The sequence below is a fragment of the Vipera ursinii genome, assembly GCF_947247035.1.
Source record: "Vipera ursinii genome assembly, chromosome: 11".
NCBI lineage: Eukaryota > Metazoa > Chordata > Lepidosauria > Squamata > Viperidae > Vipera > Vipera ursinii.
In genome coordinates this window covers 5,696,558-5,720,592 of record NC_139524.1, presented here as the reverse complement: position 1 = coordinate 5,720,592, position 24,035 = coordinate 5,696,558, and positions in this window count along the sequence as shown.

The following is a 24,035-nucleotide window of genomic DNA, read 5'->3' as shown; positions in this document are numbered from 1 at the left end:
ACAAACACACAACCACCCTGCATTGTAGAACACAGGAAAGAAGAGCAACAACTGTTTAAGAACCTCTGGTATAAGAACACGGGCAATGACTAGAGCTATGGCTACAACACATGGAACTATCAGCAATCCACTTTTGACAACAGACACTCAAAGACAACTACATCCCCCCCAAATGGGATCCTTATTATCAAAGACTGTGGGACAGGGTGAATTGCCTTGTTGGATATGGGATGATGTAATTGTTGCAAGGCTAACATTTTACCCCACTCCGAATCAAAATCCAACTCAGTGTCAGCCTAAGTAAAAAAAACAAACCCTGCCTTGTAGCTATAAACATATATAGCTGCAGGAGTATTAAGCGAGGGGAAGAGGCTGATGGGCATTTCTCGGGAGTGTTTTGGGCTGTTTTGCTTTTCGTTTTGATTGTTTATTTGGTACAGTGCAGGATGGCAATATTGTGTGTATCAGGGAGACAAATCTGCAGTTGGAAACTCAGCAGGAACAAGCAGGACCGGAGAGAAAAATCCACGGAACAAACTGGCTGGTGAGGGGAAAAAGAAAAAAAAAAAGACTGCAGATTTTGGAGAACAGACCAGAGGTCAGCAAAAACAGCTTGGCAAAAGGTGGTGGGATTCCAGAAGCTGAGAAAAGAGCTATTTCCCTCCCCCCCCACCCCCCATTTCCTTCTCCTCCCTGGAATAGAAGCAAGCCAAGAAAGGATTGAAGGATGGAAACAAATAAAAACCCGTAAACAGCTCCGTTTGAAACTGTTTGTATACGTAGAGTTTGCGAAGCTAATTAAATATCATTGTGAAAAGGGAAGAATTGTGTCTGCATCTTTGAAAAGTTGCTGTCATTTCCCCCCCCCCCCACCCCCACCAGCACCACTCTTCAACAGGCCATTATTCTGTATTCTCCGCTCTAGGATAAGAAAAGAGTTCCCATCCATCAAATTTCTCACTCAGCTGAGCCCTCCGCGAGCTTAGCCATTTGTCGAGACATTCCTTGAACATTGTTAAAAGTTTGACAAGCACTGAGATACGGGCGCTAAAGAAAGAAGAGGCAAAGCTCTTTTGAAAATGAACAAGAACAAAGAACAGGAACAAAAGACATTTGTCCTCCAGGCCACCGCTAGCACCCCAAAAAAAAGAAAGAAAGGAAAAAAAGAAACGGGGAAGGAAAAAAAAAAAGATGCCAGGCCAAATCAGCAAGTCTGCAAGTGCATTTCCTAGTTATACCAGATGAAACATCGCTCAAGCCATTTTGACAGATTGTTAATGTTACCAGGGTTGAATGTGATTAATATGCCTGCTCCATCAATGACAGAGAGGAAAAGGTTCTTTTTTATTAAAAAAAATATATGCACAGAGGTGACCGTCTATGAATTTGTTAAGAGAGGGGAAAGAGGCGTGCAGCTCAACGAAATGCAGTGGGCCGGGTATTGGCAGCTTGACCGGGATCTCCTGGATCAAAGCAGAAGTGCCCCTGATTGCAAATGGAAGTGGGGATGGAGAAGATTAACCTCCCCTGAAGTAGCAGAAGGAACATTTGAGGGTCTCCCCATCACTGAGCGGTGGCTCAGTAGGTTAGGACGCTGAGCTTGTCGATCAGAAGGTCGGCAGTTTGGCGGGTCGAATCCCGAGTGCCGCGTAACAGAGTGAGTGCCTGTTACTCGTCCCAGCTTCTGCCAACCTAGCAGTTCGAAAGCACGTAAAAATGCAAGTAGAAAAATAGGAAGGTAACAGCGTTCCGTGCGCCTTTGGCGTCTAGTCATGCCGGCCACATGACCACGGAGATGTCCTCGGACAAGCACTGGCTCTTCGGCTTTGAAACGGAGATGAGCACCGGCCCGTACAGTTGGAAACGACTAGCACGTATGTGCGGGGAAACCTTTACCTTTACCTTTACCATCTCTTTCACATGTCCAAGGACGCAATTAAGAAGGATATGTGTATGTCATCATCAATATCAGCCATTCAGTTGTGTCTGACCCTCAGCCACTCTATGGACTAGCACTCTCCATGGCCCTCTGTCTCACACCTTGTCCTTCATATCTGCCATGGTCATTCTGGAGTCTTCCTTTATCCTGTCCAGCCATTGGGAACTTGGTGCCCCCTTCTCCTTTTTATACTGATCACTCTCAGCATGACTGACTTTTCGAGGGAGTCCGATCACACGACATGGGCAGAGTATGATAAACATTGTTTGTGACCTTGACTTTGAGTGATATTTTGGTGAGGTTCGGTCTAGGACTTCTTTGTCATATTTGCAGTCCATGGGAATGCATAATAGTCCCCAGCACCACAGTTAGGAGGTGTTCGGCGTTCTCCTATTTGCCTTTTTCAGAGACCATTTTTTGCAGCCATAAGTAGCAAACGGATTGTACATTGGGTTAAGAGGTTAATATCGTTACTCTTCCAAAAGTTATTCATGGCAGACATTGCAGTTGTTCCAAATGCTCTATGCCTTCTGATCTCAAGGCTATAGTTATCAGGTTGATCAATTTATGGCTGTAAAAGAACACAAATGGCACATTTTTAGAAGGTAAGGAATTACCTTCCTTTCAAATATTAGTAGTGATACAGAATAATTATTTCCCCCCAAAAAAGAATGGTGGGAATTGACAAGACTCAGGGGTCTTGGATATTAGATAGTCTTTCCAATCCTTCTCATGCCCAAGAAAGCAACCAAGAAGGATGTATGTGTAGAGCAACAAAAATGCCACATTTTGGGGGAATATAAGCAATTACTGTACCTTCTTTTCCATCCCTAGGTGTGATAGATTATTTCCCCCCAAAAAAAGAACGGTGGGAATTGACAAGACTCGGGCTTTGGACTGTAGGAAAAGCAGCTCTGCTCTTTGACAAGGCTGCTGTAAGAATATACAGTTTTATGTGCCAGACGTTGTGTTTGATTTTGCTTTGAATTCTTCATAGCTAGGGAGCTGTAAGGTAAAGGTAAAGGTTCCCCCGCACATGCGTGCTACTCATTTCCGAGTCTAGGGGCCAGTGCTCATCTCTCTTTCAAAGCCGAAGAGCCAGCGCTTGTCCAAGGATGTCTCCGTGGTCATGTGGCCGGCATGACTAGACGCCAAAGACGGAACGCTGTTACCGTCCCACCGGAGTGGTCCCTATTTTTCTACTTGCATTTTTACGTGCTTTCGAACTGCTAGGTTGGCAGAAGCTGGGATGAGTAACAGGCGCTCACTCTGTTACGCGGCACTTGGGATTCGACCTGCCAAACTGCCGACCTTCTGATCGACAAGCTCAGCGTCCTAACCTACTAAGCCACCATGTCCCAAGGGAGCTATAGATCGGAGTAAATCAATTTTGCTTTAACCTTTCAAGCAAAATAGGTCAATTCATTGTGAAGGTGTTTTTTTTAACAAACAGTTTCAAGAATAAAAATATCTGAATCCCTTTTTAATTCACAAATGTCTCTAAAACATGTGAAATATTGGTGAACGGCTTCCCTTAACCTACACAATTTTTAACTTAAAGTTCTTACGATTACCTCTTTTCAATTTATTTTTAATTCCATGGTGATGTTCCTAGTTATACACATTTCTCACAGACAGGATTTTGGAATGCAAGTTTTACGTATATATATATATATATATATATATATATATATATATATATATATATATATGTATATGTATATGTATATGTATATGTATATGTATATGTATATGTATATGTATATGTATATGTATATGTATATGTATATGTATATGTATATGTATATGTATATGTATATGTATATGTATATATATATATGTTTTCGTAGATTCTCGCGGGTGTCTGTATGTGTAGATCTAGAGTCTCGGGTTTCTTCCCGCGTTCCTTTCATCTTCAGAAAGCCACGCCTCCAACCAATCAGAAGACATCCACGCATCCACCCAATCAGAAGACAGCCACGCCTCCACTCAATCAGAAGGCAACTACGCCTCCACCCAGTCGGAGGACACCCCCACCCAATCAGAAAGCAGCCACGCCTCCTCCCAGTCAGAACACAGCCCCACCAGCAGTTGGAAATAAAGGAACAGCCAGACCACGCAATGCTCCTGGAAGCAGCAGGAGGAACACTCCGGCCTGATGATGACGGATGGGATTTCGTCGAAACGTCGCCACAACTTTCTGAAGATGAAAGGAACGCGGGAAGAAACCCGAGACTCTAGATCTACATATATATATATGTATATATGTATATATGTATATATATATATATATATATATATATATATATATATATATATATATATATATATATATATAATGGAAACACCCCCTTGGTCATGAAAAATAATCACATGACCCTGGGACAATGGAACTGTCATAAGTACATATCAGTTGCCAAGCATCTGAATTATAATCACATGACCACGAGGATGCTGCAACAGTGATAAGTGACCAAATTGGTCATAAGTCGCTTCTTTCAGTGCTGTTGTAACTTTAAACAGTCACTGAATGGATGGTCGTAAGTCAAGGACTATCTGTATAGCTCATCTATCCCTTTTAATTCAAGCAGTTCCAGTCATTTGTCTCTGATTTTCATTTCAGTTTTCTTTAATTTATTCTAAAGATAAAATGGGTTTATCATTAACAAGGAAGGTTATGATTAAAATAGGTTCCATATTTCTATCCTAAAAAATTGGCCCATCTGGATATCTCCAAAACAGATCATTTCTGTTTTGTTTTTCCAAATGTATTGTTAGATTTAGATTTATCTTTTTGATTGAAAGATTTAGATTTATCCTTTTGATTGAAAGCTCAAGAGGGCATGCAAGGAGAACCTTTATTTTATCAACTCTCTCCCCAAAACGCCCTGCTGATAGATTGGGCTAACTGCTATGTGATTTGACCAAAAACGATTAGTGAGTGTCCACAATGAAGTTAAATTGGAGTTTCCTCAGTCCAAGTCTAACTTTTGTTCTCTTACAACTGGACTGATCTGGTCTGTTTTTGATAGCCCTGTCCGTGTCACATGTTCCTGTGAGCCTCTGGAAATTTCTTCAGTTACATTGTTCACTTATAGATTATTTGATAGTCCAGTTAAGAGAGCCCTAGGAACTGGCAGATACTGTCAGGACCCACCCCAATCCACGTCTTAGGAAAACAAAAACTCTTGGAGTCAGTTCTAGTCCAAAAGGAATTTTTACTAGGACATGTTTGGTTGTGGAAATACAAGACAGGACTTGGTATTGTTTTACAGATTGAAACTTTATAAAGAGTTCCCGGTTCAACCCCTCTTCCCTCAACCCCATTTGGTCAGCCCCCCATCATTTTACTTCGTGTCATCCCTTTCGTGGGAAAAAGGGAACTTCGGATCTTTACGGTTATTGCCTTCTTCCTTTACAGATTCAAATGGAGACACAGGCCAGATGCCTCCTTCCCTAACCCTCCCCTTTGTTCCCCCAGTTCAAAAGGTTTCCCTTGGTCTTTGAGATAACCTAAGGCAGGCTGAATCCACATGTGCTCCTCCTTCCTCGGGAGATGGCAGAATCCATGGGGGGGTAATGTTTTAAACATACATTTATGAATGTGATATAAATGGATTCTGACAGATACTTTACAAGTTGAAAGTCCAATAATGAGCAGAAGTGCTTCAGGAGATAGAGTTTACCTTGCTTTTCAGGTTTCCTTCATTCTGAATTTACTAGTTCCAGATGTTCAAGCTAGTGTTCATGTAGGTTGCCACTTACCAAATTTCTACAGTATAAAAGTCATCTGGAACCTTGTCATCAACCATCTTGGGATAAGGAAACCCAATTCCAGAAATCCCTATTTGGAAGCAGTCCAAGACATGGTTGAGCTTATGTTTGTGGTTTTTTTAAAAAAAGTAATACTTGAATAGGTTGGGCTTGCCTTGTGAAGAATCATCAGCTGCAAGACAGAACATGTATTTATCTTTTAGTTTCTCATCTGATTCACTCCAGTCAGCTCACATAAATATTAAAATCATTAAAAATCAAATGACAAACGAAAATAGGAATTATTTGTCAGCCACCTCAACTTCTAAAAAAAAATCTGAGGGGCAACCTGGACCTCAGGGATAGCAACAGCAGGAGCACTTTGACTTACATACTGCTTCATAGTGCTTTACAGCACTCTCTGACAGAGTCAGCACATTGCCCCCAACAATCTAGGTCCTCATTTTACTGACCTCAGAAGGATAGAAGGCTGAGTCAACCTTGAACCAGTCAGGACTGAACTCCAGACTGTGGCCAGTGTTTGCCCACAATACTCCATTCTAATCACTGCATCCCCAGGGCAATAGAATAGAACAGAACAGAATAGTGACAGCAGTAGTAATAGCAATAGCACTTAGACTTATATACTGCTGCACAATGCTTTACAGCAGTTTACAAATGTCAGCCTATTTGCCCCCAACAATCTGGGTCCTCATTTTACTGACCTCAGAAGGAGGTCAGGATCGAACTCCTGGCTGTGAGCAGAGTCAGCCTGCAATACGGCATTTTAACCATTGCTCCAGCATGGCTCACACACGGATGGAGTGTATTTCCAAGTAATGGGGCCACACTAGAAAATGTGTGCTTCTACACCCCCATCCCCCTAACCCAAGGGAGAGAACCGGAAGCATCCCAGGCTGATCATTCAAATGAGGCAGAGTGTATTTGGACAAGTTGGTCTAGTAGATCAATAGAATAGAATAGAATAGAATAGAATAGAATAGAATAGAATAGAATAGAATAGAATAGAATAGAATAGAATAGAATAGAATAGAATAGAATAGAATAGAATAGAATAGAATAGAATAGAATAGAATAAAGGTAAAGGTAAAGGTAAAGGTTCCCCCGCACATGCGTGCTAGTCGTTTCCAACTCTAGGGGCCGGTGCTCATCTCCGTTTCAAAGCCGAAGAGCCAGCGCTTGTCCGAGGACGTCTCCGTGGTCATGTGGCCGGCATGACTAGACGCCAAAGGCGCACGGAACGCTGTTACCTTCCCACCGGAGTGGTCCCTATTTTTCTACTTGCATTTTTTACGTGCTTTCGAACTGCTAGGTTGGCAGAAGCTGGGACGAGTAACAGGCGCTCACTCTGTTACGCGGCACTCGGGATTTGACCCGCCAAACTGCCGACCTTCTGATCGACAAGCTCAGCGTCCCAATCCACTGAGCCACCGCGTCCCTATATAGAATAGAATAGAATAGAATAGAATAGAATAGAATAGAATAGAATAGAATAGAATAGAATAGAATAGAATAGAATAGAATAGAATAGAATAGAATAGAATAGAGCTGGAAGGGACCTTGGAGGTCTTCCAGTCTAGCCCCCTGCTCAAGCAGGAGAACCTATACCATCTCCAACAGGTGATTGTCCAGTCTGTTTTTAAAAACTTCCAGTGATGGAGCACCCATGATTTCTGGAGGCAAGCTGTTCCACTGATTGTCCTCACTGTCAGGAAGACTATCCTTAATTCCAGGTTGCTTCTCTCTTTGATCAGCTTCCAACCATTGTTTCTCATCCTTCCTTTTGGTGCTTTGGTGAACAACCTGACCCCCACTGCCTTGTGGCAGCCCCTTGGATACTGGAACACTGCTATCATATCTCCCCTCTTTCTTTTTTTCTTTAGACTAGCCAAATCCAATCTCGATTAAATCCATCATCAGGAAACAAAATGGCAGGTGATACCAGCTCTGCTTAAATAGGTCTCTCCTGCCTGCTAATGACCTGATACACTCTATACCAGCTAACATTTCTGAATTATCATGGAAGGCAGTCTAGCAGAGCGAACTGGTGTAACCCATTCTCAAGTTCATAAGGATGGGATTGATTGTCACCAGAGCTTCCTGTTTCCCAAAGAAGTGCAACATGAGCTGATGCTAGGAAAAAAAAGATCTTCTGGACACAGTCTCCACCTGCTGATAGCAAAGAAAAGCTTGGATCCAGGAGAATCTCTTTGCAACACCCTTTAAACCTTCAGGAAAGTCATAGCCCAGAGCTGCATTTCATAAGATGAAAGCCTTTGGAATAATAAATGCACCTTTTCATTCCAAAGAAGGCAAATTCTGGTGTGCCAGTTGCGACCCTATTTGGACCGAGATGCTGTGCGCACAGTCACTCATGTGCTCGTGACTTCCCAGTTAGACTACTGCAACGCTCTCTACATGGGGCTGCCCTTGAGGACCACTCGGAGGCTTCAACTGGTGCAGAATGCAGCCGCACGAGTAGTAATGGGAGTTTCCCGATACTCTCATGTAACACCTCTTCTCCGCGAGCTGCATTCGCTTCCAGTTGCCCTCCGGGTGAGATTCAAGGTGCTGGTGATAACCTATAAAGCCCTAAATGGCATGGGTCCGGATTATCTCAGGGAGCACCTGCTGCCAGCATCAACTCCCTATCATCCTGTGCGCTCCCACAGGGAGGGCATCTTCAGGGTCCCGCCAGTTAGGGAATGCCAGCGGATGATTCCAAGGGGGAGGGCATTCTCTGTGGGCGCACCTGCCCTATGGAATGAACTGCCGGTGGAACTTCGGACTGCCCCGGACCTTTGCTCGTTTCTCCGGGACCTGAAAACTTGGTTATATGATCTTTCTGGCCTGGACTGAGGGTGTTTTAATTTAACTTTAAATTTTAAATTTTAATTTGTTTTAATCGTGGGCTAGTCTTAATTTAATTCTATTTTAATTGTATTTATTTGTATTGTTTAATTCACCCTGTAAACTGACCTGAGTCCTTCGGGAATAGGGCGGTATATAAAATCAATTAATAAATAAATAAATTCTGAAATACCAGTTTAGAAAAGCAGCAGGATCACAATTTTTGAAGGGCTGAGTAGGAGATACTCATCCCAAGCAGTTAAAACTCCTGGGTTGGCAGTTTGAGACCGAGTGCCCTGCGACGGGGTGAGTGCCTGTTACATACCCCAGCTTCCATGCACCCAGCAGTTCGAAAGCATGCAAATTCAAATAGGTACCACTTTGGCGGGAAGGTAACTGCAGTCTGTGCACCTCAGTATATAGTCATGCTGGCCACATGACTACAGAAACATCTTTGGACAATGCTGGCTCCCTCAGCTAGAAAACGGAGACGAGCATCGCTCTCTAGAGTCGGACAGGACAGGACAGGGGAAGCCTTCTCCTTTAAGTATGAGGCCTTCTCCTTTAAGTATGACACCCATCACCTCAGCAGAAATGTTAGCTGGCTATAGCCTTCCCATCAGATGAAAGATGGGAAGTGCCCTAGTTCCAAAGGGGCTTTGTTAAAAGGCAGCTGGAGTTTCTTTGTCTTGCTTGAAGACATCTCGCTTCTCCTCCGAGAAGCTTCTTCAGTTAACAGTTAACTTCTTCAGTGAACTGAAGAAGCTTCTTGGATAAGAAGTGAAATGACTTCAAGCAAAACAAACAAACAACTTTCCAACTTTATTATTATTATTATTATTATTATTATTATTATTATTATTATTATTATTATTATTATTATTATTATTATTATACAAAAAGTCCGGTTGCTTTTGGGAAAAAGCATCTTTGGGACAACCGTGAACTGGATGTCTGAGAATCTCCACAGACAAGTGTAGTAGGTTCCTCTGGGTTTCTACTACATCTCTTCCAGCTTTCCTTCCTGGCATCCGCCCTGTCTTTCATCTTTTCCAGAATCCTTTGCTTAGCAAACTCTTCAATGAGCCCCATTCTTCACAAAAGCTGACAGTTTCCAAGTTTGGCCAAGCGCATCTCGCGGAATACAGCTGTGGTGATCCAAGCGTTTTGCATCTGACGGACTGCAATTAGGCCCCTCGGAAAAGAGAGGCTGAAAAGAGCTTTCCTGTGTTGGGGCTACACACGATATTAATGACTTGGGTTTTTCTCTTCTCTGCCTCTCTCTCTCTCTCTCTCTCTCTCTCTCTCTCTCTCTCTCTCTCTCTCTCTCTCTCTCTCTCTCTCTCTCTCTCTCTCTCTCTCTCTCTCTCTCTCTCTCTTAAAGATCTGAAGCAGGCCTGGTGCTCAACCCATTTTGGCTTGTAATGAGCATATTAATAAGCAGGGTGGCCCAGGTTAATCCTGCCAGCTTTTAAAAATACACAGTTTGCTTGGGAGGGGAGGAAACACAACGTTTCATTAAGGAAATCAGGACGGAGCAGTTGTGTGTGGAAAAGGCAGCTGGCTTGGCCCCAAGGTTTTCAGAACCTGGCCACTCCCCTTTAGTCATTACAGAAAGAGACCTGACAAGATGAGAAATTACACCAGGAAGAAAGAATATTAGGATTAATTGTCTTGAACCACTGCAGCGGAGCAGGTATGCAAGTGAAATCAAGGTGCAGATAATGAGGGCCAATGAGAACCTTTTATTGTCTTCCCTCATAAAGAAAAGTATTTAAAAGAGCCTATTCAGCTCTTTCCGGGCTGCTAAAATTGGATGGTTATTTTTTAAAAAAGAAAAAAGAGGGGCAAGTTCCAAACGCTTCTTGCTATACAATAATTACAGAGTAATAAAGAAAATGTCTTTTTTAGTGTATCAGGTTTAACTTTCAGGTACATTGTACATCGGTTTATCACTGATGAGATACGTGAGGGATTTTTTACATCTTTTCTTTGGTGCCACCTCTTCTCTTTACCTCCTGGGATCTATCTATCTATTTATCGATCTATGTATCTATCTATCCATTCATATCAATTGATCTACCTATCCATATTCATCTGTCTATCCATCTCTATCTACATTTATCCACCCATATCTATCTGTCTGTCTGTCTGTCTGTCTGTCTGTCTGTCTGTCTGTCTGTCTATCTATCTATCTATCTATCTATCTATCTATCTATCTATCTATCTATCATTTATTTATCTAGCTAGCTAGCTATCTTACCTGTGTCTGTCTGTCTGTCTATCTATCTATCCATTTATATCAATCTATCTACTTATCCATATTTATCTGTCTATCCATATCTATCTACATCTATCCACCCATATCTATCTATCTATCTATCTATCTATCTATCTATCTATCTATCTATCTATCTATCTATCTCTTATCTGTCTATCTGTCTATCTATCTATCTATCTATCTATCTATCTATCTATCTATCTATCCATTCATATCAATCGATCTACCTATCCATATTCATCTGTCTATCCATATCTATCTATCTATCTATCTATTATCTATCTATCTATCTATCTATCTATCTATCTATCTATCTATCTATCTATCTATCTATCTATCTATCTATCTATCTAATCTGTGTCTATCCATATCTATCTATCTATCTATCTATCTATCTATCTATCTATCTATCTATCTATCTATCTATCTATCCATCTATTATTTATTTCTCTATCCATCTGTATTTAATAATTAGCTGTACTATGTATTTAATGTACCGGTATTTATCAATTATCTATCTCTGTCTCTATCCATCTATATCAACCAATAATCCTTTCCCCATCTATTTATTCTATTTCATATCATATCATATCCATCCATCCATCCATCATCTTCCACTGCCCAGCAGTTTCCCTGAAAGGAATGCCAAACCAGGATAGTTTCATAGATTTGCTGTCCCACTTATAAAAAGAACCAATCAGCTTGACTCCACTAGCTTCAGTTGGAGGCTGTAGTGTTCAGTTTTATAAGTCTGCTTGTCTTAATCCTGAGTTTTCCTTGCTGGCAAGAAATGAGGATCTTTGAAAAGAAACATCACAATATTTGCAGTGCCAGACTCTGGGGGGGGGGGGGATGGGAGTGGTTTTCCAAGGATAAGTAGCATTGTTTACAACTTGTAGGAATAAGGGCTGTTTGTATACTGTTAACCCAAATATGCACCTTTTAAATTCAGTTATAAGTATAGCTTTTTCATTATTATTTTGGATACCTGCACATGACTGACATTTTTAAATGATGAACGACTGTAGATACAAGATGCTACACCCCAACCTCATCACTCACAATCTGTGCATACACTAAAATGTTCTGGTTCCTTTTTGTTCAATCAAACCCACCATTTCTTCTACAACCCACACCCCAAATGCAAATGTTGCCTACCTTTTGAAAGGGAGGAAGTTCAAATTAAAATCAACTCAAATAATTAATGTGGTTGAGCATTGGGATCTTCTTCATTCCTATTCCCCCAGTCCACCCTGACTATCTCTTATTCAACTTGCTAAGAGAAAACTAGATTTGGAAATTCCTTTCAAAAGAGAAGGCTTGTGAAATGCTCTTGGGCTGATATGTGATATCCTTGCACTTATTTAGTAAAGTCCAAGCCCTGCTCAGGCAGGAAACCCTATACCAGGGGTAGGCAACCTTGGCTCTTTGATGACTCGTGGACTTCAATTCCCAGAATTCCTGAGCCAGCATGGGGGAACTATGGCCCCTTCATGACTTGTGGACTTCAACTCCCATAATTCCTGAGCCAGCATGGCTCAGCTTGGAAACCTCTCCCTTTCCTCTCAGCATGGCTGGCTCAGGAATTCTGGGAGTTGAAGTCCATGAGTCATAAAAGAGCCAACATTGCCTACCTTTGCCCTATACCATTATGGTCAAGGGGCTGTTCAATCTCTTCTTAAAAACCTCCAATGATGGAGTACCGCCAGAACTTCAGTGGAATGGATCACCTCCAGAAGTTTGGGTGCTCCATCAATGGGGGTTTTTAAGAAGAGATTGGACAGTCACTTGTCTGGAATGGTATAGGGTCTCCTGCTTTAGCAGGGAGTTGGACTAGAAGGCCTCCAAGGTCCCTTCCAGCTCTGTTATCCTGTTAAATGATAGCCAAGGACAGTGACTTGCCCTTTTCCTAGACAATTTTCCTCTAGAATTCTGCTACCTCTGTGGCTCTCAGCCCAACAAGATAGATCAAACTAAGAAACCAGTGACATGTAATCCGTACTATTTTTATTATTAACTATAAGGTAACAGAATCTTGCAAAGCTGATTGTACTTTCCTGTTGTGATTCAGCATCAGCCTGTGGTTTCGGCAGCTGAATCGGACAATTCTGAGGAGGAGGAGGAGGAGGGGTTTGGAGAGCCTTTGGTTGCAGATGCATCACAGAGCTCTCAGCCAGGCCCCTCCCATCTTGTTCCTCCTCAGACCCAGCTGTGTGAGCCTGAAAGATTAGACGAAGATGATCCACATCTGGCTTTGTTCAAGGATGCTCGAAGCAGGAGGCAGACAAGCAGAAGTGAACAAAGAAAAGCAATGAGGCACCTCGGGAGGAGGCAAAGAGAAGCCACACCCTGAGACTGTTGTTTAAAAGGGGAATGTGTGGGAGGTGCTGGTTGCTGAAGGCAACCGTTTGAAGAGCTTCTGATATAGTCTCGGTTTGTATTTGTTTTACTCTGTTTTGAACTGTTTCGTTTAGTTTTTGTTAATAAATTTGGTTGGCTTAATTCCAGCCTATTGAATATAACAAAGGGGTTGTCCCTGACATTTCTGGAGGGCCAGTTGTAGGCTGGAACAGAACATTTCCCCTCTCTTCATGTGAGCTATGTTCAAGCCCCTCTCATCTGACTGTTTTTGTGATAGTGGCTCTTCTTCCTGTTCTCCTAGGCCAGAGATAGGCAACCTTGGCTCTTTTATGACTCGTGGACTTCAACTCCCAGAATTCCTGAGCCAGCCATTCCTGTCTGTAGTGGAATATTGTCTGGATTCTCAGAAAGGAGGGGCTGCATTCCAGAGAAACAAAAGCCAGTTTGGTTGGGAAGAAGAGGGTCAAGACAGGCCCTCCCTAGAAGTTCTCAGAGGAAATCTTTAATGATGCCAGTCATTTTGCTTTAGATAGGCAAGATTCTGTCTGTAGGCGAGGAAAAATATAGGAAACTGCTTTGAAGTAACGCAGTGTGTTTTGGAGCATTCCACACTGGTACCATCAAAACTCTTCCTTGAATTCTTTTCCTGACCAAGAAGTGTGGGCAGCCAGAGAGACAGCAAAGATAGACAGACGGCTCACAAAATCAGTGCTACAGGTTATGGAAAGTCAGCCTTTTGCTTCTAATAATCCCCTAAGCCAGGGGTGTCAAACTCAATTTCATTGAGGGCCGCATCAGCATTTCGATTGCCCTCAACGGGCCGGGTGGGTATGGCCAGGGTGGGCGTGGCCTACTGGGTGGGCGTGGCTAGAGTGCGTATGGCCTACGCATCAAGGGTGCCTATGGGGGCCTGGGCAGGAGTGGGACAGATCTGAGGGTCTCTGGCAGAAGGAGGGTCTCTGGGCCAGGGCCAAGGCAGTGGGGCCGTTCCCTCACTGTTTCCAGGATGGCTTCGTGGGCCTCATGAAACCACATTGTGGGCCGGATCCAGCCCCCGGGGCCTTGTGTTTGACATGTCTGCCCTAAGCTCAAAAACTCATCCATTATCAGTTCTCAGCTCCTTAAACTGGGTTTGGAAATAGAAGCCTCTTCCACCCTGAACCCCCCCCCCCAAAAATACAAATTTTGATGAATGAGTTTAACATAGGAATGGTCAAGAAAGGGATGTAACAAAGAACATTTGACTGAACACATCTTGGGTCTATGTAGAGTCTCTCCAAAGTTCTCCTGGAATAAAAATATTTTCTGAATAAAGAGGTATATTCCATTTTTAGCGAGGTGAATGGATGGGATTTTTTTTTCTTATTTAGCAAGCTCAGCTTACTATGATAGATGGTATTAAAAATGATATGTGTGTTGGATGGGGAAACCAAAAGGTCAAGCTATAAAAAGGCTTTTTTAAAAAGAAAAATACAGCAGTCTTAAGCACACAGACAACCTGTCTCGTTGTGGGCAGCCGATTTAAATGGAGAAAGTTTCCAAGCAACTTGCAGTCACAGGTGTAGATTCTGTTGGGAAAGGATTTTGGAAAGTCATCCTGTCCTTTGGATAAAACTCCCTCTTTGCCAAAATCAAATAAAAAAGAGTCTGGTTTCCCATCACAGATTCTCTCCTTCTCAGCAAATGGCCTAAAACATCGCAGAGGAAGAGTGTAGAAAAGAGGAACAAAGATGCTAAGAGGCCTGGACACTAAATCAAGGGTCCCCAATCCCCAATCCGTGGACCGGTACTGGGCCGCAGCATGCCAGCAACCGGTCTGCACAAACAAGCAAAGCCTCATCCATGGGATGCAGGAAGCACACAAAATCACCCATAGGGTCATAATTTAATAGGCTCAGTACAAAAGGAAAGAGGAATGGGAAGGGAAGAAGAACATTGGACTTGGTTTTCTTCTTCCTAAAATCTAAGAATGTATCTAAAGGATGGAAAGATCTAATTCAGGGGTAGGGTAGGCAACTTTGGCTCTTTTATGACTCGTGGACTTCAACTCCCAGAATTCCTGAGCCAGCGTGGCTCAGCTTGGAAACCTCTCCCTTTCCCCTCAGCATGGCTGGCTCAGGAATTCTGGGAGTTGAAGTCCACAGGTCATAAAAGAGCCAAGGTGGCCTATCCCTGATCTAAGGGATGGATGGAATGACACTCTTCCTCTGAAACTCAAGATGGTTCGGGTCCCAATGGATCTTCATCTCTGATTTGTAATGGTAGCTAGTGGTGATTCCTCATTGGTTCTGTATCTCCAGGGCAACTGGGCGCAGATCTTTCTTTCTTTCTTTCTTTCTTTCTTTCTTTCTTTCTTTCTTTCTTTCTTTCTTTCTTTCTTTCTTTCTTTCTTTCGCATTCTTATGGCTCATTCAGAATGCAGAATTATGGACAAACTGGTAGAGCTAGAATTGCTTAGCTCCACCTCTTGCTAGATAGAAAGTGGACAATTGCAGCAGCAGAAAAGTCTTGACAATTACTATTTAATTCATTCCTTTCTCTGAGCTTGGAAAAGCTTTAACCAGTTTTGTTGTACCAGTTCACAGGAATTTTATTCTTTCTACTCTATGTACTCCACCATGTTCAGAGTGCAGGGTTGTCTGCATAAGGATCCCAATAAACTAGGGAAAACTATTTAGAGGTCTGAGGTCCCCAACCTTTTGGGCACAGGGACCAGTTCTGTGGAGATGGGTTTTTCCATGGACTGGAGGGTGCGTAGTTTTGTGTGCTGCCTGCATCCCACGGATGGGGCTTTGCTTGTTTGTGCGGACTGGTTGCTGGCATGCCACGGACCGGTACCAGTCCATGGACCGGGGATTGGGGACCCCTGGTCTAAGTCTTCTCTTTAGAAACTCTTTGGGGAGGCAGGAGAAAGAACATTAGAGGTTTATTACAAGCTGTCAGTCTACCCAAGCAGGAATGTCAAGAAATATGGAAGATGTACCCTTATAACCACTTGAGCAATTCTTGGCTCATGAGTGGTACTGAGAGAGCCTAAAGCACATTGCTCAGTTTACGAGGTTCTTTTTCAAAGATTAGTACTCAAAAAATTATAACTGCAGCAGCAGTTATTGTACAGTGTCAAGTTCTAAGTGCCTCCTTCCAAAGTTGGATTTTTGACATCAAAATGTGTCAAAAGGTTCCTTCTTGATGGAACACCGTGACTGAGCCCCAAAGACCTTCCTCAAGAAAATATTCTGAAATTCCACATTTCAAAAATGACTGTCCTGACTTACTTCTACAGTTATCTGAAAATGCAACTGGTGTTTAGTGCTTAACTGGGATGGAAGATGGAGAGAGAGAAATTATCAATTCCCATCGTGAATTAATTCCCCTTTCAGGTCAGCCAAGATACTGAACATCAGAAGACCTTCTACCAGCAAATTAAGAAATGTGTATTCTGTGAAAAAGATTTTTCTAGCAAGCCTGATCTGGATTCCAGAGGGATGTGTTTTATCACACAAAGAGGCATCTGTGTTATATTAAAGTTAGGGTCTGTTCAAGAGTGTGAGAGAAAACATGTGTACATGGTTGAAGGTGAAAAATTTTACATTTAATCTTAGACTTCCATCTGTAAACATCTTTCTCCTTTCCCCATCCCATAATGTCCACTGACACCTACACATATAACAGAATCACTAACACAGCCATTTTCAGCAAATTATTTCCATTTCTGGCTTTTTCTTTCATTGCGTTAATCTTTTTCTTGTATTTGTTGTTGATATATATATATATATATATATATATATATATATATATATATATATATGCAACCTAACCGCAGGAATGTACTGCTTGCTATGACCTTGATTTCCAGCATCAGCAAAGCTGAGAATCAAACTAGGTTTGGCTTTCCTTCCTTCTCTCTGTATCATTCCTAACCTGTCATTCAAGATCTAGCCAGGTTGAATTAACTGTGGGCTTCTTACAGCTAGTTTGTGGGGGAGGGTGTGTCTGAGAGGGCCTTTTGAAGTTCTCCATTCAGTTTATGGGCTGAGAAACTGGAGCGACACATTTTTTCTACATTTCTCTGGCAGTAAGGTCTCCAACGTCTTTATCAAGAGCAGCTCTCTTTTTTCATGACCATAGTATCAATATTGCTGGACCTCCTAGGACTAGTTTCCTACTAATATCATCCCCATGGAGTTAATTGAAGTGTCAAAAACCAGGAAGGCTGGAGAGATCATGAAACAATGAAAGTCAAGGCATTCATTCACAATTCTTGGCCACTTTGCGTCTCAATAAGTCCAAGAATGCCACACTCCACTGATGACAATCCCTTCCAAATTCTCTTCTTCACCAAACGCATATTCTCCATCACCAGAACTGAATGAGAATTGTTAAAAGAAAAGCGAAGGAGATTTTCCCTGCCCGGAACTAATGTGTCCCACAGCAGGCACCATCTTAGAAGAAGCACCACCTAAAAAAAAAAGTCAACTCCGCATGTGGTTAGATAGAGAAGGAGCTTTTCTCTCATGAGGTTCTGTCCCCGTGGGTTTTCCCTCTGTGTCTCTGTTTTAATTTTCTAATTGTAGCCCTCTGCTACCCGATTATTATTTTTTAATTGAGCCGAAGACCTCTTTTGTCGAATCGTGGCCAACAGACAAAATATAAATATTGCAGGCCTTTCCAAATCTCTTTCTGGGGATGCCGGGAGATTGGAAAGCTCCTTTTGAGTGCCGTAGACAAGGCTGAGTTGGAAGGAAGGTGATCAAAAGGACTGTACTAGCTACCGTGCCCTTTCTTTGGAAGGAAGGTGAATTCCAGCATCTGGAGATGATAGAACGCATGATTAACAATACCACCGAGAATGATTAATATCTTCTTAAAGCACCAACTTCCAGATTATCCATCATTTCATTAGGGGGGGGAGGCCCTCTTTTTGAAAGGGGGGTGGGCTCCTGAACCATGAATAACTCTTGACATGTTTACTAATTGAGTCGGCGGAGTCCACTGACTATAACAGGAACAAATGGCTATCTTTTTATTATTATTATTATTATTTTGTTTTGTTTTTCCTTCCCAAGGTAAAGAGGAAGGAAAGAGGCCGTAAATTTGGGACATTAGCTCCATCAAGCCGTTCTTTCTGCACATGCTGGTCTCTGGCAATTAACCCTTAGTTCCTAGAACCGACATTTCATGTTGGCATCTTAACAGGCCGCCTTGATGGGATATAAGTGGTTCTCAGGGCAAAGGCAAATCAAAATACCGTGGAAAGTTTAGTAAATAAGATTTGATCTATTATTTAACTGGAAGAAGGGGGGGCCAGACTGAACAGAACCTTTCCGTTTGCAGATGGGAGAAATGTTTTCAGGCTGGTGTCAGCGAGATAAGATAACCTTCTGCATGGAATAAACTGGTTGACCTGGAGGAAAGGATTAAAATTGCCCTCTTGCAAATATTCCAATTGACTACATCAAGGAATGTCTATTTTAAGGAGAGCAATTTTCAAAAGTACTTTAAATAAATTTGATGTTTTTCCTCCAGGAACTTCAAGTGCTTATATAGGAATCTTCCTTCATTTTGCCCTTACAACTACCCATTGAAGCAGAGGGCCAAGAGAAACTGATTGCTCCAGAGTAGACTCCTCTCCTCTCCCCTCCTCCTTCTCTCCTCTCCTCCCCTCCCCCTCTCCTCTCCTTTTCTCTCCTCTTCTCCTTTCTCCTTTTCTTCTCTTGTCTTCTTTCTCACCTTCTCTCCTTCCTCCTCTCCTCCTCCTCCTCCTCCTCTCCTCTTTTCCTCTCTCCTCTCCTCTTCTCTTCTCCTTTCTCCTTTTCTTTTCTTCTCTTTTCTTCTTTCTCACCTTCTCTCCTTCCTCCTCTCCCCCCCCTCCTCCTCCTCTCCTCTTTTCCTCTCTCCTTTCCTTTCCTCTTATCTTCTCTCCTCTCCTCTTCTCCTTTCTCTTTTTCTTCTCTTGTCTTCTTTCTCACCTTCTCTCCTTCCTCCTCTTCTCCTCCTCCTCCTCCCCCTCTCCTCTTTTCTTTTCCTCTCTCCTCTCCTCTCCTCTCCTCTCCTCTTCTCCTTTCTCCTTTTCTTCTCTTGTCTTCTTTCTCACCTTCTCTCCTTCCTCCTCTCCTCCTCCTCCTCCTCTCCTCCATATATACTGATTTTTTAGTCTGCTAGGTTCTTTAGAGTAAAAAATTGTTGGTTCTCTCTCTGGATCTCTGTCCGGTGCACACAGGGTGAGGTCTGAGTAAGAAAAGGCATCTTTAGTTTTTAATCTGTTTTGTACCTGACCAAGTTGAAAGGCTGAACTCGCTTCTTCCAGAGAAAATATAAGCCACTTTATGTCCAGCCCGTTTATGGATGTATGTCTGCTTACAGGCATAATGTTGCAGACTGAAAAATCCCTAAAACAGGAGTCATTCCCTGATCTTCCTGAAGAAGTGCTACATTATATTCTATTATTAAACCATACCTCTTTTTTATCGTAATCCTAAACCATCCCTATGATGCTTGCATTTGCATACTGGTGGTGGTGTACATTTTCATAACCACAGATATTTTTAACCCTAATATGTGGTGTGAATCTGTTCTGCTTGGGGTTCTGTTTGACATGCAGACCCAGAAAATGTGCTTAATCGGAAGAACCGTGGTTAACGCAGCCGTGGTAACTGGAATTCAGCAGGCACGTTTGGGAGCTGAAGAGTCATTGAATCTCCACTCCTAGATCAACCTGGCAAGTAACATTTCCCAGCATTTTCAATACATCCTTTTCTTTAGTTTATTTTTTATTTTATTTATTAAATTTGTTTGCCGCCCATAGATTCCAGATGTCAAAACGGGGGTTCTGTATCACTCCTTGATACTCTTTTGAGCTGAAACTCTTGAAAGAGTGAAGAGAAGAGCAACAAAGATGATTTAGGGGCCTTGAGGCTAAAACATGGTTGCAGGAATTGGGTTTGTTTAGTCTAATGAAAAGAAGGACCAAGGGTCTCATAACAGCAGTCTTCCAACATTTGAGGGGCTGCCACAAAGAAGAAGGGCTCAACCTATTCTCCAAAGCACCTGAGAGCAAGACCAGAGGTAACAGATGGGAACTGATCAAGGGACAATTCAACCTAAATTTCCTGACAGTGAGAACAATTAATCAGTGGAACGGCTTCCCTGCAACAGTTGTGAGTGCTCCATCACTGGAGGCTTTTCAGAAGAGACTGGACAGCCACTTGTCTGGAATGGTACAGGATCTCCTGCTTGAGCAGAGGGCTGGACTAGAAGACCTCCAAATCCCTTCCAATTCTGTTATTCTGTTAATCTTTTTCCTCAAAGTATAGAAGAATTCTGTGCTATACTCTAAATCCATAACATCTGAATGCAGATGTTGTTGCAAAAATAATCTTTTCACTGGTCATCCCACAAGTCTGACAGGGACAGTGGCTTAGCTTTGTAGGAGGAATAGATGCCAACTCTTGGCAGCCTTATCCCTGATTGCTGATATCTACATGCCTATTTTCTTAACGCGGTTTTCAGGGGTCAGATCAATACCTCGCTGCATTTCATGTCATGCTTATAATATATAATATCTTCTTATGTTAATCTCATATTCCTGGAGTTTTTGATGGGCAGCAGTGAGGCAGAATACTAAATATGTGATTACTCATTATCAGAGGAATTGCATTTCAATGCGGCAGCCCTCGCAATCAATGAAAACCTGCCAGAAGGTTTAAGAAGCCACAGGGATGTTTCAAAGAAGGGGCCAGCTTGGCCCCCAAAACTGGACAATTCTAGACAGCTGTTGGGGTCAGCATCGGCCTGGATTCTAAGATGCAGCCTGGTCCTACTTATTAAAGTGCACAGTGTGGGTTAATCCCATATTTGTCTTGTCTTGTTAATATGAGATTTGGTAATATTGGGCAGGAAGGACCAGAGAAAGTGGGGAAATACCTTTACACTTCCCTGTAGCTCCCAATTCTCAACAGCATAATTAACCAGCCTAACTATTTTTACTGGTTTTTCTTAATTTCTGAAACTGGAAATAAGCAAGTAGCGAGTGGAATAATAAGGAATAAACAATATTAGTATGGGTAATACTAATTAACTTGAAGTCTTAGTGCACAATCAAATAAATATGAGCCAACAGTATACAGCAGCAGTCAAAAAAGCCAATGCAGTCATAAATTGCATTAACAGAGGTACTAAGAAGAGCAATAAGGATGATTAAGGGGCTGGAGGTTAAAACGTATGAAGAACGGTTACAGGAACTGGGCATGACAAGTGAGGAGGACCAGGGGAGACATGATAGCAATGTTCCAATATTTGAGGGGCTGTCACAGAGAGGAGGGGATCAACCTATTCTCCAAAGCACCTGGAGGCCAGACAAGGAATAATGGATGGAAACAGATCAAGGAGAGATTCAACCTAGAAATAAGGAGAACGGTGAGATCAATCAACCAATGAAACAGAAGTTGCCTCCAAATGTTGTGGGAGGTTCATCACTGGAAGCTTTCAAGAAGAGACTGGATTCCCACCTGTCAGAAATGGTGTAGGGTCTCTGCTTGGATGGGGGGTTGGGCTAGATGACCTATAAGGTCCTTTTCAACTCTCTTATTCTAAAAGGGAAAAAAGAGTGTTTTCTTTTTTCAGATTGCTCACAAACACCAATATTTTCATGATTCATGTTCAGTAAACCTCAGCATAAGACCATGCCTTTGTTGGCAAACTATGTGATGCAGAAAAATCTTCCTGTCAAGAATGAAGACCTGAAATCAGTAACAACATGAAGAATCAAGGCTACTACATTAAGTTTCAATTGAGCCAATTTATTGCTCATGCTTATACACAAGAATCCAATCAACTAAGGTCAGCATTAAATTGGTGCTAGATAAGAGTCAATGGAATTGGGGGGGGTGACTGGACTTGGAGCAGATTGTTTCAAAGATTGTTCCTCATGGTTAAGTGCACCACTTGGAGACATGAATGCATCATGCAGGCTGAACACCACAGTCGGGACATCTTTTTCACACTCTCTGACTTTAAACATTTAATTTAATTTAATTTAATTTAATCAAATTCAGAGAGTCTTCAATTAATGCATCCATATAATTTCTATCTAAGAGTGGTCCACATATGTATTCACCAATATAAGTCATTGGAGAAGGACAGTGGAGGAGTCAAGAGAGGACTCAGCCTAGAATCATTATGTGTCCACAAATGATCCAAGTCCAGCCCTGCTTGAATTCCATTGACTCTTATCTAGAGCCAATTTAATACTGACCTTAGTTGACTAGATTCTTGTGTATAGGCATGAACAATAAATCAGCTTAATTGGAAATTAATGTGTGGTCCCGATTCCTCATGCCATTACTTATTTCAGATCTTCATTCTCAACAAATGGTAGCTCAACATCTGAATGTCTATGGCGATTCTCAGTCATTCAGGTCATGGTTGACCCAAAAGTGCTTCTTCCGAAGGGAATTGGACTTTGGTTTTTTTCCTTGAAGACGTTTTGCTTCTCATCTGTTTCAGTTCTGAAGAACTGAAGAGGTCTCTTGGATTAGAAGTGAAACCTCTTCAAGAAAAAACAGACTCATGTTGCCTTTTGAAAAAGCGCCTTTGGGACTCAACACTGGAACAAGCATAATACCAAACCACTGCAAGGATTCCCAACTCACAGTCAGCCAAGTTTACCTTACCATAATTTATTGAATAAATATAACAGGCAATGTCCTAAACCATGTATTCACAAATTACAGTGGTTGGTATTAAACAACGTGCATAAACAAAACAGATTTAGCTGCAGTGCAGCGTGTTTACTGGCCATTGTAGCTAGAGGACTACTTATTCATCTAACATATGGTCTCAGGATTCTGTGCTTTTTGTTTGTTTTTTTGAGAGAGAACAAATCCTGTTGTATTTCATTCCTTTGGGGAAAATTCATCCTGTGAAGATTATTCCAAAATAAGCTCTTTAAAACTATGTAACCCAATTTTAAACAAACAAGCAAAAATGATTTTAGAGATGCAAAGGCCAGCTTGGTGTCATCAGAGCAGCCTCTGAGGAAAGATCTGTGTCTTTTGCTCTGGTTTTCTTTAGTTCCTAAATTTTAGCAGGCAGAGATATCCTCTGCTTTCTGGTGCCTTTACTTGACTTAAATTGGATTACGTAAATTGAAAGAGCTGTCTGTGAAAGAAGCTACCGTGTTAGTAAAACACCACACGGCAGTCATCACAAATAAAAACTCACCTTGAAAGCACAATGGATCCATCCTGAAAGATGAAAGAATCTTCACAAAATGAAATATCCTCAGCTCGGGAGATCTCTCTAATCATAACCAACTGTGTGTCCAGCAGAACTAGGATAAAAATATATATACACTTCCTTTTTAGGCAGTGGATATGCTGGGGTAAGGAGAAACATACTTATATTTAAAATAAAATCACGTATTTCAGATTGTACCTAGAACCGACTATCATTGTACTAGAACCAGCAATAATATGTTTATATTTTTATCAATGACTGTTTTTATATACAGGAATTCTTCGACTTGCTACAGCTCATTTAGTGACCATTCAAACTTACAATGACACTGAAAAAAAGTGATTGTGGCCATCTTTCACACTTGCAACCATTGCAGCATCCCCATGGTCACAAGATCAAAATTCAGGCACTTGACTCATATTTATGATGGTTGCAGCATCCCAGGATTGTGTGAATTCCCCTTTTGCAACCTTATGACAAGCAAAGTCAATGGGGCAAGGCAGATTCACTTAACAACAATGTTACTAACTTGACAACTGGACAATTCATTTAAGCAAGAATGGTCATAAAATGGGGCAAAGCTCACTTAACAAA